Source organism: Triturus cristatus, chromosome 10 (assembly GCF_964204655.1).
Source record: "Triturus cristatus chromosome 10, aTriCri1.1, whole genome shotgun sequence".
In the NCBI taxonomy this organism is placed as follows: domain Eukaryota; kingdom Metazoa; phylum Chordata; class Amphibia; order Caudata; family Salamandridae; genus Triturus; species Triturus cristatus.
In genome coordinates, this window is record NC_140593.1 from 906,856,784 (window position 1) to 906,870,766 (window position 13,983).

The window sequence follows — 13,983 nt, forward strand, 5'->3', positions numbered from 1 at the left end:
TATTATATCCAATTAGAGTCCGCAAGTAGGAATGAACATGTTTCCCTTGCTCCCATCCACTCACAGTTATTTTGGGATACATCTTGTCTTATCCAGTGGAAGCGAACAAGTCAGGCTCCCATTAATTAATACCAAACAAACACCTTCTCTGATCAAGGAGCCCCAGATGCTCCCAGGGCGGCTTCGAAATATTGGAGATGGAGATCCAGCAAATATGTCCATGCACACACTCTTTTAATGAAGAAGCATGTGGACTGCAAACTCACAAAAATTCTGGGCGCTTTATTACAATGTGAGATGTGTGACTTTTATCACACAGTTTCTCTGTGTGCAGCGGATTCTGCAATTATGTTCCTTCGCCGCATTTCAGTGGAAATATTAGTTAAAACCACCTGCTTCAGGACAACACAATTTGTGATATTCGGGAGACTTGGCACAATAAATTAGCACAATCAGGGATCCCTGGTGACAGTAATAGCCCATCCGCAGATGCTTAATAGACAAACTCATGTGTCTTAATTGTTCTCCCGTGTGTTCTTGGTTTGTGCAAAGTTGTTTACATTAAATTACATTTGAATATATTTTTTCTATGATCATATATGTTTTATATGTTCATATGTGTTTTTTATGCGAACCCATGCTGCAAAAGCCAATAAGGGGGTTGGTTGTACACGTGGCCTAAACAGAAGGCCATGCTAGGCCCTACACTGAAAGCTCTTACTCACGAAGGGAGGGCTGCACATCGGTGTTGGCCAGTTATGCACAGAGAACTATTGCATGTGGTATAAAAACAATAAAGAAGTGTCTGTACACCTGCCAACTGGCCTAATACTTAACGATCTGTGTACCTAGTTGGTGGCCATCTAAATAGCAGAGAGTATTTATTATTCAGCCAGCCACTGGAGGAATGTCAACAAGAATGCCTGATTTTGGTTTCTGCAATGAGAACTAGAGTATCCACATTTTCCATTAAAGGAAGACTCAGGGGGCAAGCACATGATGTCACTTTGCCAGCTTGTTAATGAGAGGAGGAGGGGTAGACTGAGGGAGTTAAAAGAGTAGAGAAACTAGGTGACTTTGAGGAAGAAAATTAGGATAGAGAGAATGGATAGGTGACTCCAGAGGTAAGAAAAAGTAAACAACTATATCTGGAACAGATAGATGGAGAATAGTGGAAGGCTGGAAGGGGGAGTGAGAGACTGGTGAGGGATGCACAGGGATTGTGGAGACAGCTTTGAGACTGGAAGAGAAAGGATACGCAGGGAGGGTAAAGAAACCAAAATACAGACTAGACAGAAAGGAGGAAGAGCTGACGCTAGGGTGGAGAACAGACTGACTGCGGTGAATGGGAATAGGATACGGAGTTAAGTGAGAGACTGACAGGGAAAGCAGAGAGCTTGGGAGTAAATGGGGGATAGACTTGGGGGAAATAAGAGCAGACTGAGAGGCAGAGGACAGATATGGTGTTAGAAATGGAGGTCTCTAGTTGGCAGAGGTAGGTACCTTTGTCCAAATAGAGACCCTTGCTTCTAGTCAGGATAAGGGGTATACACACTTTAGATAACCCAGATCACCCCATAGGTAGCTTAGCAAGAGCAGACAGACCTATCCCAAAGGCAATGTGTAAAGTATTTATACTCAAAGCACACAGTAATACAGTGATAACACCACAAATTAACACCACACTAGTTTAGGAAAAATAAAATATCTAAAACAACATACATGTAATAAGAATATGACTTTGAAGGGTTTCAAGCAACTGGGTCTGTAGAAAACTATGGATGCGTGATTTCTCACAAAGTACCTGTAGATGTGTCAAAATTCACAAGGCCAAACAGCTGCAGAGATAAGAAGCATTGAGAAACAAAGAGATGCATCAGTTCCTGAGACCATGAGGAGGCAATGCAACAGTTCTGCTGCACACAGGAGAATTGATATGTCAAAACCGGTTTGAGGAGGGAAGTGATGCATCGACTACAAGATGGTTCCGGGACGCATGATGATGCGTTCAGAAGACTTGCCACACTGGTACGATGCATGGAAATCCAGGATGCATCGGCGATCAATGCGAAAGCGTCGAGTGACACTGAGTCAGTTTCTTCAGCCATGATCCCTTGATGCGTCGGTTCTTGAAGCAGTGGCAGGCGCTGCATCAGTTTGGCAGCGGCGCAGCGGCACAGCGATGCATGGAGATTCTTCTCGCACAGCAGCGCTGCATCAGAAAAGCATGATGCGTCGATTTCTTCAGTTCTTTAGCTTTCTTCCAGCTCCCAACAGCAGGAACTACCTCCATAGGCCCAGAACTTTAACAGGCACCTCCTGTCAGGTCAGACCTCTCAGCAGAGAGATCAGGGGAGCTAGGGATGAAGTCTTTGTGTCCCTGAGACTTCAGAACAGGAGGCCAGCACACACAGGCCCTTGGAGATATTCTTCAAGCAAGTTCAAAGCAAAGTTCCAGTTTTTGTCCTCTCCTTAGCAGAAAAAGCAACTGCAGGCCAACCCCACACAACACACAGCAAAGGGGCAGTACTCCTCCTCCCCAGCTCTTCTCCTTTTCAAAGGTTCCTCTTGAGTCCAGAAGTGATCTTAAGTTCTGGGGTTTTAGGTGTAATGCTTATGCCCCACAATGTCTGGTCTCTTTGTGCACAGGTCTCTGAGCCCAATCCAAACCAATTCTGTCCTCACTGGTGCAGAATGACCACATGGGGTGGAGACATTATTGTGCAAGGCAGACAGGCCCTATTCAGGTGCAAGGGAATCTCCTCCCACTACTCTAAATTCGGCCAAGGTCTATTCAGCTCAGCTCTGAGTCATCCAGGAAGGGCCAGGTACACCTTAGCCACTACCCCCAGTGTCTGTCTACAGTGAATGTACATTCCCAGCCCCTGTCACTCCAATTCCAGACTGTTAATCCACAAACAGGCAGAGGCTCACAGAATGGTTAAACAAGAAAATGCCTACTTTCTAAAAGTGGCATTTTCAAACACATCATTTTAAAACCATCTTTACTAAAAGATGTGTCCACTCATTCTGAGTTCAGAAAGCCAAAAATGTATTTCTTCATCTTGTCCCTATGGGAAGTTATACTTGTAAGATGTTAAAAAGTATTTCCCACTATCTTATGGGGCAATATAGCCTTTCAATGTTGAAAAATGAAATTGGCAGTAATTCATTATCAGGACATGTCACACACACCAGTACATGTACTACCTTTCGAATACACTGCACCCTGCCCAGAGGGTTCCTTGGGCCCTCCATAGGGGTGCCTTACATGTAAAAAAAAGGAAGATTAGGGCCGTGGAATTGGGGACACTTCCCAGGTCGACATGACAGTACAAAACTGCGCACAGACACTGCAGTGGCAGGTCTGAGATACCTTTTCAGGGCCACTCATGTGGGTGGCACAATCAGTGCTGGAGGGCCACTAGTAGTATTTGATTTACAGGCCCTGGCACACTCAGTGCACTTTACTCGGGGCTTATCAGTAAATCAAATATGACAATTGTGGAAACACCAATCCCTAATAATAATTTACAGAGAGAGCATATGCACGTTAGCACTGATTGGCAGTGGTAATGTACTCAGATCCTAAATCCAACAATAATAGGTCAGGAAAAAATAGGAGGAAGAAGCAAAAAGTTTGGAGATAACCCTGCAAAAAAGGCCAAGTCCAACATATTGGAGATCGTAGAGTGAAGGGACATAGAAGGGTCGATGTGGGGGAGACCAGAGACGTTGGATGAGCAGAGAGACTGTCGAGGACAGCGGAGAGGCTGGAGCAGAGTGGAGAGACTAGGAGTGAAAAGATAAACATGAGGAGAGAAAAGATAGACAGGGGAAATGAGGGCAATGTGAGGTCGGAGAGGGCAGAATGGGGGAGGGAAGGAACTTGGAGGAAGAAGACAGACTTCGGAGAGTGAGGGGAAAGGAAGGGAGAGCAGATAATATAGAGGAGATCATGTAGAGCGACATTTTGCCTCCAGACCTCCTGTTATACTTATTTTGTTTTTTTGCTGCAATTATGCCACTTCACCACTGCTAACCACTGCTAAAGTGCTTGTACTCTACCCCTAAAACATGGTAACATTGGCTTACATCCAATTGGCATATTTAATTAACTTATAAGTCTCTAGTAAAGTACACTACATGTGCCCAAGGCTTGTAAGCCTGTAAATTCAATTCTATCAGTGGGCCTTCATCACTGATTGTGCCACCCACTTAGGCAGCCCTTTAAATGTGTCTCGGGCCTGCCATTGCAGAGCCTGTGTGTGCAGTTTTAACCTGTGTTTTTAACCTGGCAAAATAAGACTTTTGCTAGGCCCAAACATTACTTTTAATATATGTCATCCCTAAGGTACACCCTAGACAGCCCCAAGGGCAGGGTGCAGTACATTTATAAAGTAGGACATATACTTTTAAGTTTTACATGTCCTGTAGTGAAAAACTCGTAAAATTGTTTTCCACTACAGCAAGGAGTATCTCTCTCAAAGGCTAATATTAGAGTTACCTAATTACACAATTTATAATTGTAATTTCCAAATGCGGAGAGATAGCCCTTACAAGTTTGGTGCCTCTGGAATCACAATTAAAAATCCCAAATGATGGTGAAGTCGGATTTTAAAATGCAATTCTGAAAATGACAATTTAGAAAGTTGGCATTTTCTTCTCTTACCCTTTTGGTGACTGCAGCCTATCTCTGGTCACATGACTGGGGGTGGTTAGCAGTTGGGCTTTGTGTATTCCTTTTAGACAGCCACACACAATGGGAGCTTATCTGTGACTGCATGGGTCATTACTGGCCAGATGCAAGGGAGAAGCTGTGCCCAGTCTCAATTACACCTGTATCGGCTGTGTCCTGTCTCCACACAAAGGGCCTAATGATCCTGTATTGTCACTTCAACCAGCATGGAGCCAGGGAAGGGGAGTCGGGGCATCTTTGCACTTCAAATGCATGCCCCTCGAAGCTGCTCCCCCACTCCAAAGGCACAACTCTGTATACAAGAAGGACCTCAGGCTCCACCACTTCTGGACCTTTGGATACGCTGCCAGTAAGAAGGACTGCTGGCTGCTGAAAGGACTGCCACTCTGCTGGACTTCTACTCTGAAAGAGCCGCTGCCTTGCGGGGCACAACTGCTGCTTGCTGCCCTCTTGCCTGGGGAAGATGAACTGGACCTGCAACTCTAGTTTGAACCCAGGAGCCCAGAGAAGCACAAAGGGCTAGTCTGCCGGCCTCCTGATCTGAGCCTCAGGGACATAACTGACTACCCAACAGCTCCTGGACCAGTTTTCAGTAAAGTACCTGACCGCCAAGTGTCTCCTCACAGGTTAGGGCCCGTTGGTGAAGCTTTCCAGCTCTTAAATTCAAGCTTTTGGACCCTTTGCAAACACAGACAGGTCCATTTGCACCGGAACAGGGTCGCCTTGCAAGGAAATCAGCATGAGCCACGGCAAGTTTGTATCTTCACACAGCAACATTTGATTGCCCATGTGGACAGCCAACGCAAAGCCCCAGCCCAGGATGCTTATACTGCTCTGCCACTAAACATCAGATGGTAAACCTTCAGCAGGACTAATCTGGGACTGTATCCGACCTGTGATCCATCATGCTTTATGCTTTTAGGTGCTGTTTTACAGTTTATTCTATAAAAATTAATTACTTTGTTTTGGTCATGTTTTCGTTATTACATTTTGTTCTAACCTGGCATGGGATCTTTTTGTGTGGGGTTTTCACTGTGTTGCTGTTTGAAGTGTTGCACAAAAACTTTACACATTGCCTCTAAGTTAAGCCTGACTGCTCTTTGCCAAGCTACCAGGGGGCTCAGCACAGGTTAATTTGGGGTATGCCTGTGCCTTACCCAGACTAGGATTGTGGTTGCTGCTTGACCAGGGCTCACACCCCAGTCAATCAGTAACCGAATTTCTAACACATGTATTTATCCAGCAGTTGGATAAATAGTGGTTTGTTTGCTTCTTGCATGGCCTTTGGTCAAACAGTGCATAATCTGTACTACTAGCCAGAAGCCAAGTAAATGCTGAAATTTCTTTTCTATTTGCACAGCAGCTGGCCAAATCACATATATTTTCTGCTATTCAACTACAAACGCAAAGAAACTTCACTATTCACCCCCCTGATGGCTAAATAGCAGTCTTTAGGTACTATATTAATGGCTGCCATGCAAATAGCAAAGAAACTATTTGCCTGGCCTGTGGCCAAAAAAAGCATGTCTGATTTTTAGTCAGCAGTCAGGCAAATTGTAAAATTTCTTTGCTATTTGCATGCTGTCATTCAAATAGTACTTAAAGACTGCCATTTAGCCAGCAGGCGGGTGAATAGAGAAGTTTCTTTGTAATGTGCATGACTGCCAACCAAACAGTGCACAATCTCTACTATTAGAGCGCCAAGGGCCAAAGAGTACATTGTCTTCTTTTTAGCCACCTGGCAGATAAATAGTAAAGCTTCTTTGCTATTTGCATGGCCGACATCCAACTAGTACCTAATGTCTGCTATTTACCCAGAGGCCTGGTAAATAGTGAAGTTGCATTCTATCTACACGGCTGGCAGCCAAACAATGCATAATCTCTACTTTATAGCGAGTTAGAGACTGAGGTTTCTTTGCTGTTTTCATAGCCATGAGCTAAACAGTGCATAGTCTGTTTTATTTAGCCACTAACCCGCTAGATAGTTAAGTTGCTTTGTTATTTGCGCAACTACAAGCCAAATCTTAAATATTATCTGCTATTTAACCAGCGGCTGGGTAATAGTTACGTTTCCTTAATATTTGAGTGACCCTTACAAAATGCGTTTTAAACAGTGGCCAGGTAAATAGTAAAAGGCCTTTCATATTTTCATAGCAAAACCATGACATTGTTCTGCATTCTGTCCATCAATAGTTCTTTTTGCATTTGTCTCCCCGAGTGGGTGGTATGCTCAGACGTGAGTCCCGTGCTCTCCATGCCACTGGAATCAAACTATCCTGGCTGAAGAGGGGTGAAACCCCGAAACCGGTCCTAGGATGCTTGTTCCCAGTCCAGGGAGGACCTGGCCTGGCAGTTCGGGCTGGACTGTTCCCATTGGGCACAGGGTCAAGACTGATTTGCATGTTGCTGCGTCCAAACTGGAATGGCATGGTGAGCAAGAAAACGATAGATTTAGGCCCAGATCTCTGTACTGGGGTGAATGTTGACATTGTTCTGCATTCTGTCCATCGATAGTTCTTTTTGCATTTGTCAGCCCGAGTGGGATGGGTATGCTCAGACGTGAGTCCCGTGCTCTCCATGCCACTGGAATCAAGTTATCCTGGCTGAAGAGGAGTGAAATCCCAAAACCGGTCCTAGGATGCTTGGTTCCAGTCCAGTTAGTTCGGGCTTGACTGTTCCCATTGGGCCCAGGGTCAAGACTGATTTTCATATGGCTGGGTCCAAACTGAAATGGCATGGTGAGCAAAAAAACTATGGAATTAGGCCCAGATCTCTCTCTGTACTGGGGTGAATTTATGACATTGGTCTGAATTCCGTCCATCAATAGTTCTTTTTGCATTTGTCACCCCGAGTGGGACGGGTATGCTCAGACGTGAGTCCCGTGCTCTCCATGCCACTGGAATCAAACTATCCTGGCTGAAGAGGGGTGAAACCCCGAAACTGGTCCTAGGATGCTTGTTTCCAGTCCAGGGAGGACCTGGCCTGGCAGTTCGGGCTGGACTGTTCCCATTCGGCACAGGGTCAAGACTGATTTGCATGTGGCTGCGTCCAAACTGGAATGGCATTGTGAGCAAAAAAACTATGGATTTAGGCCCAGATCTCTGTACTGGGGTGAATGTATGACATTGTTCTGCATTCTGTCCATCACTAGTTCTTTTTGCATTTGATATTTTCATGGCCACCATCCAGATAGTACCTAATGTATGCTATGTAACCAGTGACTTAAAAACAAACTTAAGAAATTAAGTTAAAAAGCCACAGTTAAGGTGTAATTATAGGTGTGAATTAAACAGAAACACCACTGAAATGCACTAACGATGGCTATGTATGCAATCCATAATTTGCACAGCGGCCATGCCTTGCACACAAATGCTATAATTATAATCTTACAATGATTATACCAAGAAGTAACAACACCCAAAAGCACAAAGTAATTAAATAACAACTCATACTAAAAGCATTAAATAATTTTGCCTTTACAGTCTTTATGAGTGTTCAGGGTAAACTCATCTGAAATCTGAGCAGTATATGGAGAAAGGAGAAAGGGTAAAATGCTCCTACATAAGTTCTATAAGTTCTTTGTCAATGAGAGGAAGTTGAAGAACCTCCCCAATACAGTGGACGTAAGACATCCCTGCGCTTTAGCCATGTTGTATGTTTTGTATATGTGTGAAGACGTGTTTTTGCTCTTTCATTTGAAAGTGAAGAATGCACAACGCCTGCACGAACTGTGCCTATTCTGTGTGAGCAAGTGGGTGCTGCCGCTGCTGCCTATCCTGCTACTCTTCTGAATATGTGTTGTAGAGGTACATGCTGCACCATTTCTCTGTGTGTGAGGAATCATAAACTGCAGCAACTTGTATTATACCTGCTCAAGTGCTCCATTTGTAAAAGAATAAGTGCCAGGGCTCAAACTTTTGCCCGTGGCTAGCAATAGCAAACACCAAGGGCGCTGAATACGTAGGCCACACAATCTTAATTCCACCTCATGCCTCTCTAATCCACCACCAGACTCTCCGTGCTCCTTCATCTCACTCTTGCAGGTTTCTGCTTTCTCCCTTTGTCACTGTTTTTCATCCTTCTCATTCTGCTTCTTTACCACTTTTGGTTTTTCTCTCTCTTGCTCTGGATCAAAGTCTGCTGTGGGAAAATAAGTGCTGGTCCCCAAAAATGAGTGTCGGTGGGCCCCAGCTTCAGCCACAAGCACCAATCCAGCACTGGGCTGCTCTCGGAGCCAATCACAGCTTCGGCTGTCACCCTCCTGCCTCCCCACAGCAGTTTCTTGTATTAGGGGTGCTTGCACTGCTGCTGCTCTTGCTGCATTGTCGTTGCATGTTCTGCAGTTTAGAAAAAATCATTATAAATCCGAAAACGATTGACATCATTGCTTGGTTCTAACGTCTCACACTCTGTTCACAGCCACCGTCTCAGACATCCGGAAATCAGAAAGACAAACCCGAAGGTCCATCAACGGAATCAATTGGTTATTTATTATGCTGTGTGATGAAACTATGTTCTGGTAAGTCTCAGCAATATCTCTAATTCATCCTTTCACTTGCTGTTTAAATATTTATCATGTTTGCCCCAGTAATAACTGTAATACACAATGCCTCTTGCTGCATAATTGTAATAAGAATATTCAAAGTCAAGGAATGATTATGGACAAATTGTGCCTCTCCATAAAGAACTATCACACAACCAAAACTGGAAACAGTAGGTGCACATCTGATAATTAAACGGATGTGGGAATAGCAGAAAGTTAATTTAAATACGATCCGTGGCCCGTAGTATAGGGAAAAGTATATGACACTGATGCAACCTGTGCAAGAAACCCTACTGACTGTTCGGTCTGCAGAAAGTGCTGCAAGGCCCATGCTGTATTCCTGAATTCACACTCCTAGCTACAGTGGACGCAAAGATAAGCAAGGTCATGTTACAGGCACTACATATTAAGATAAAATGGATGATGGGGTCGCATTGGTGTGTGGGGAGGTAGAGCTGACGTACCATATGTCCTCCACCTACAAGTTGCCATTATTTTGCAAACCTCGTAAACCCCTAGGGAAACATTTAGGAGGGAAATTGAGGGGGCTTGCAACATTCATGAGAGCCCCTCCCCCTTCTTCTGAGTAGAAGCTGGGGGTCACATGTGCAGGCATTGTGAGTGTGCCTGGAGCCATGCTGTCTGTTTTTTTCCATACACACCCTGTTCCCCAGCTGTTGGGATAGGAATCACCCAAGCATGGTATTCAGGCATGTTCCACTGACCTGAATGCCCAAATGCATGTGTATCTGACTTTCATTTTGGCTCTAGTATTGCACAAATACAAGCATGTGCACAGAGACATAGGACTATCTAAGGTGCTGAACCTGTCACTTTGAGGGGTGCAAAAGTGTGCACTTATAAAGAAAAGAGGACTACTGTCCCTGTCTTGGGCACAGCACACAAAGTGATGGCTGCAGCATGCTCTATTTATTGAAGCTGATAATGTGGCCAGACCCTATTATCTGTGTTACCTAGAGTGTGGCCTACACACCCTTCTTGTCTAAAGTTCCACTATCATGTGTATGCCCAGAGCCTTGTTTTGGCATCAAGTATGTATGTCAAGGGAGTGTGTGTGGTTTGCAAGTGTATATGACATATGCAGTTGTGTGGCTCCTTGTGTGAGCAAGCCTGAGTATTGAAGCTAGTGGGATCCATTTTGTCCCTGTCTTGGCATGACACAAGCTGGAGGATGAGGACTGCTACCTGTGACAGAGGAAGTGTATTGTCTGCACTTCTTAGACTTGCAGTACAGATCTGAATACTGAAGTGTGGATGATGGAGTGAAGGCTACCTTTAGAAATTCCATCAGGAAATGTGTTACCTATAGTCTGTAGACAGGTTCTGCCTGCGCTTTGACATTTGGTTGACAGTAGGGATTGGGGTGGGACTTAATTTTTTATTTTGCTAGGTGAGGAAATTTCTAAATCAGGCATACATTTTTTCCATTCCTGATTGCCACTTCAGAGATGAAGAGAACACCCAGCGGCAGAAACCTTACACTTCTATGAGTTGTAGGTACTCCAGTCTTGAGACAGCCCCAGTGCTACGTACCTTGAGAAGCATCAATTTTGCACAGTGGCTTTGCCTGGAGAACAGTCCGAGATGGATACTTGAAAAGAGAACCACCCCAAAACAGTTCTGAATCTTCAGACAGTAGATCCACATCCCCTGTCTAGAAATGAGTATAAAAGTGGGACCCAAACCACCCAGCTTTATTCCAGATTTAAGCCCTTCAGGACCCAGAAAGAGAGCGCCTTTTAGAGTACTCAATGAATTTGGTGTGATTGGGGCAGGTATCTGCCTGTCGAACAGTTTTCCAGTGTTAACAGGGCATCAGCTTCAGCCTGCATCTTCTGATGTAGGAGCTAATGATCCTCCTGAGTGGCAAGAACCTGCCTACTGACAGAGGGAAAGGGTCTGTCTGCCCTGCAGCATTTCAAACAGTCCAGGACAAGAGAGGACCAGCATTTCTCAAATACTGAGGGGCATTCAGAAAGGGATGGCTATCTGAGGGCAAGTCACAAGCTGACACTGCAGAGGGTTCCTCAGTCATTTCCAACTGGTCCCTGGCTGGACCCACCTCAAGTATCTGTGCCTGATGGCACAATCAGGTCTGCTACTGCTTTCGAGGCTGCATCTGCCTGGTGAGCAAGGAAAAGGTTAACACATACCTGCTGCACCGCCAGGGGTAAGAACAGAACCAAATTTGAGGATGCATTTGACTTCCAAAGGAAAAATAGATAGGTGAGTATTGGATAGGCCTGTCAGGATGATGTTGCTTCAGTTTATTTTGAGAGAGAACCAGAACTCGGTTGGTCATTCGAATGCCTGTAGCAGAGATGTTGACACCTTTTTGGAATTTAAGCTTATACCAAACACTGTTAGCTGTCTGATTTACAGGCATGGGAAAAAGCAAGTTGTAATTGAGGATGAACTCCAAGGACTTCAGGTTTCAAGGATTCCAGGTTTGGGTGAGAGTCAGGGGTTACATTAATAGCTCCAAGGAGAATTGCCATAACATGACTGCAAGATCAGGGGAGTTGAGACGAAGAGGAGATCTAAAATCATTTTGGGGTTCAGTAGTAAGTCATATTGATGTATGCAGAAGTGGAGGGTACTCAGGACGTGGCAAAGCCTAAGGATATCATCTTCAGAGGGAACATCTTAAGTAAATGTGTGCTTTATTTGTGTCAGTTAAATGCATATAGTGAGCACAAAACCTTCACATTTTTAATTCAGTTAATAGAATCCAGTGGCAGTTTAGAAGTTGCAGATTTCAAGGAATATCATGTAGGAGTTCCAAGTAGAAAATCAGAGCACATATTCTCTGGCGTAGAATGGGGTACTATTGTCTCCCCTCTACAAGCTATATTTCTAGCAGATATACAATTTTGTGACTGAAAATAAATGTTATGTTATGCTGCAAGGATTTAAAAGGTGCTAAATTCACCTCAGGAGGGGTATCCAGGTGCACTAGACCTCTGAGGAGAGAAACTGGAAATAGAAAGAAACGGCTGTGGCCATTTTAGAGCAGCCAGTTCTTCAGGATTTTTTAAAGATAAGAAATTGTTGGAAGGATGGAGAGTGGGGGAGGAGGTTCCAGGCTTAAACCATGAGGTAAGAGAAGGAATATCCTCCTATACACATGTGGCAGATGCATGGAATAACTGCAAGATTAAGTGTACTGGAGCAGTGAGCTCTAGTCAATCTGTATATGGTGACCCTGCTACTCAGAGGGCAAGTTTCATAAAGTGCTTCTTGCATGTGAAGAGCAACTTAAAGGTGACACGTTTATGAATATAGGCAATTCAGGGCCTTGAGGTGAGAAGCCATCGAGTTGCAAGCAGGGAGGTTGCAAACCAGGCAGGTGGCAGCTCACTGTACAATGTAAACGCTCCTTACGAGGTACTCAGGAATGCCTTCATTGAGCGCATTGCCGTAAGCAAGCTGGCCAGTCAGCAGGGCTTGGGTAATGGTCAAATGGGTGCTGATGGAGAGCCACCTGAATATTTTGCAAAGCATTCTGAGGGTGCCAAAACAAGCAGAAGAGATGGAGGCAGTCTGCTCACTCATGAGGAGCTTGTTGTCCAGAATGGGCCCTAAGTTCCTGGCTGACTTAGTAGGTACAGGCTGTTTGCCTCATTCTTTTTGCCACCATATCTCGCACTAACTGAGGTGGACTTGCCAAAGAGGATCACCTCTCGCTTATTTCCATTGAGCTTTAAACAGTTTTCCTTTATCCAGTTTGTACTTCGTAAATGTAGACAGTGAATTTGACCCTATTTCCTGGGACGTTTTCAGTAATTGACACAATGATATCAATGTGAATTTCTACTTGCAGAGGAATGCTACTTTTGGCTAGTAGGACATACTTTAAATTATTAGATTATTTTATGAGCTACCCCTCATAATTTAATCAAAATTTTCTGACTTTAATAAATCTTTATTTTTTGGTACATAGATGTGGAGTCAGGTGTAGAAAATCTGTACATACTTACCTGTCGATGTTTTTCGCCTCAATATTTTGGCTTTGATATTAGGAAAGTGCAGCATTCAGTACTCAATATTTTGGGCCCACACCGTAAGTCCATAAATCTAAACACCTCATGGTATTTTATCCTCAATGGAGAAAATATAATAAATGGGCTAGATGTATTAGCAAATTATTTACACATTAATTTCCTTTACCATATGTTGAAATATGAAATTTCAAGAAAAAGCCTTCACTGTAACAACGAGTTACAAGAGAGTGTAACAAAATATAGTTAATTTATTGAAAACGGAAAACTGTACATAAATCTGGATCCATGTGAAAACGTACACTGAGAAAACGTTTTTTACAAATAACATGACTCCAAAATTTGGACTACATAATTCAAAACATTATATTACTATCTCCCTGCAAAAATCGCTACCTGAATGTAATTGCTAAAACCAATCACACTCACTTCCTACATATTTTAGGAATGATATCATTCATGCGTAAGCCCATTCCTAGCACAACTGAGGGCAAGTAGTTGATAGCATGATTAGGTGCAAATTGGAATGTATTACAATTGAGGGATTTGCTAATCTAAATTTTGGAGTCTACGTGCTTGCAGAAGATAACTTTACATTCATAAAGTCCTTTCTATAAGTACAATGCATGACACTCCAGGAATACTGCTACGATGAGCTTTAAGAAGAATCGCTTGCCGAAAGAAGTAATCTAAAAACCAAGGAAAGAATCATCTTAAAA

General features: G+C 43.8%; 2 long non-coding RNA genes across 2 annotated transcripts in view; one reads left to right on the forward strand and one right to left on the reverse strand.

The window, feature by feature from the left end:
- Positions 1-13,983, forward strand: part of LOC146796231 (uncharacterized) — a 68,732-nt gene that overhangs the window by 32,475 nt on the left and 22,274 nt on the right. Inside the window, exon 2 of the long non-coding RNA XR_014969585.1 lies at positions 9,119-9,218. This is a non-coding gene — a long non-coding RNA (uncharacterized LOC146796231). The remainder of the gene's footprint in view (positions 1-9,118; positions 9,219-13,983) is intronic.
- LOC146796232 (uncharacterized) overlaps positions 1-13,983 on the reverse strand; it is a 204,073-nt gene that overhangs the window by 17,281 nt on the left and 172,809 nt on the right. The window lies entirely within an intron of this gene.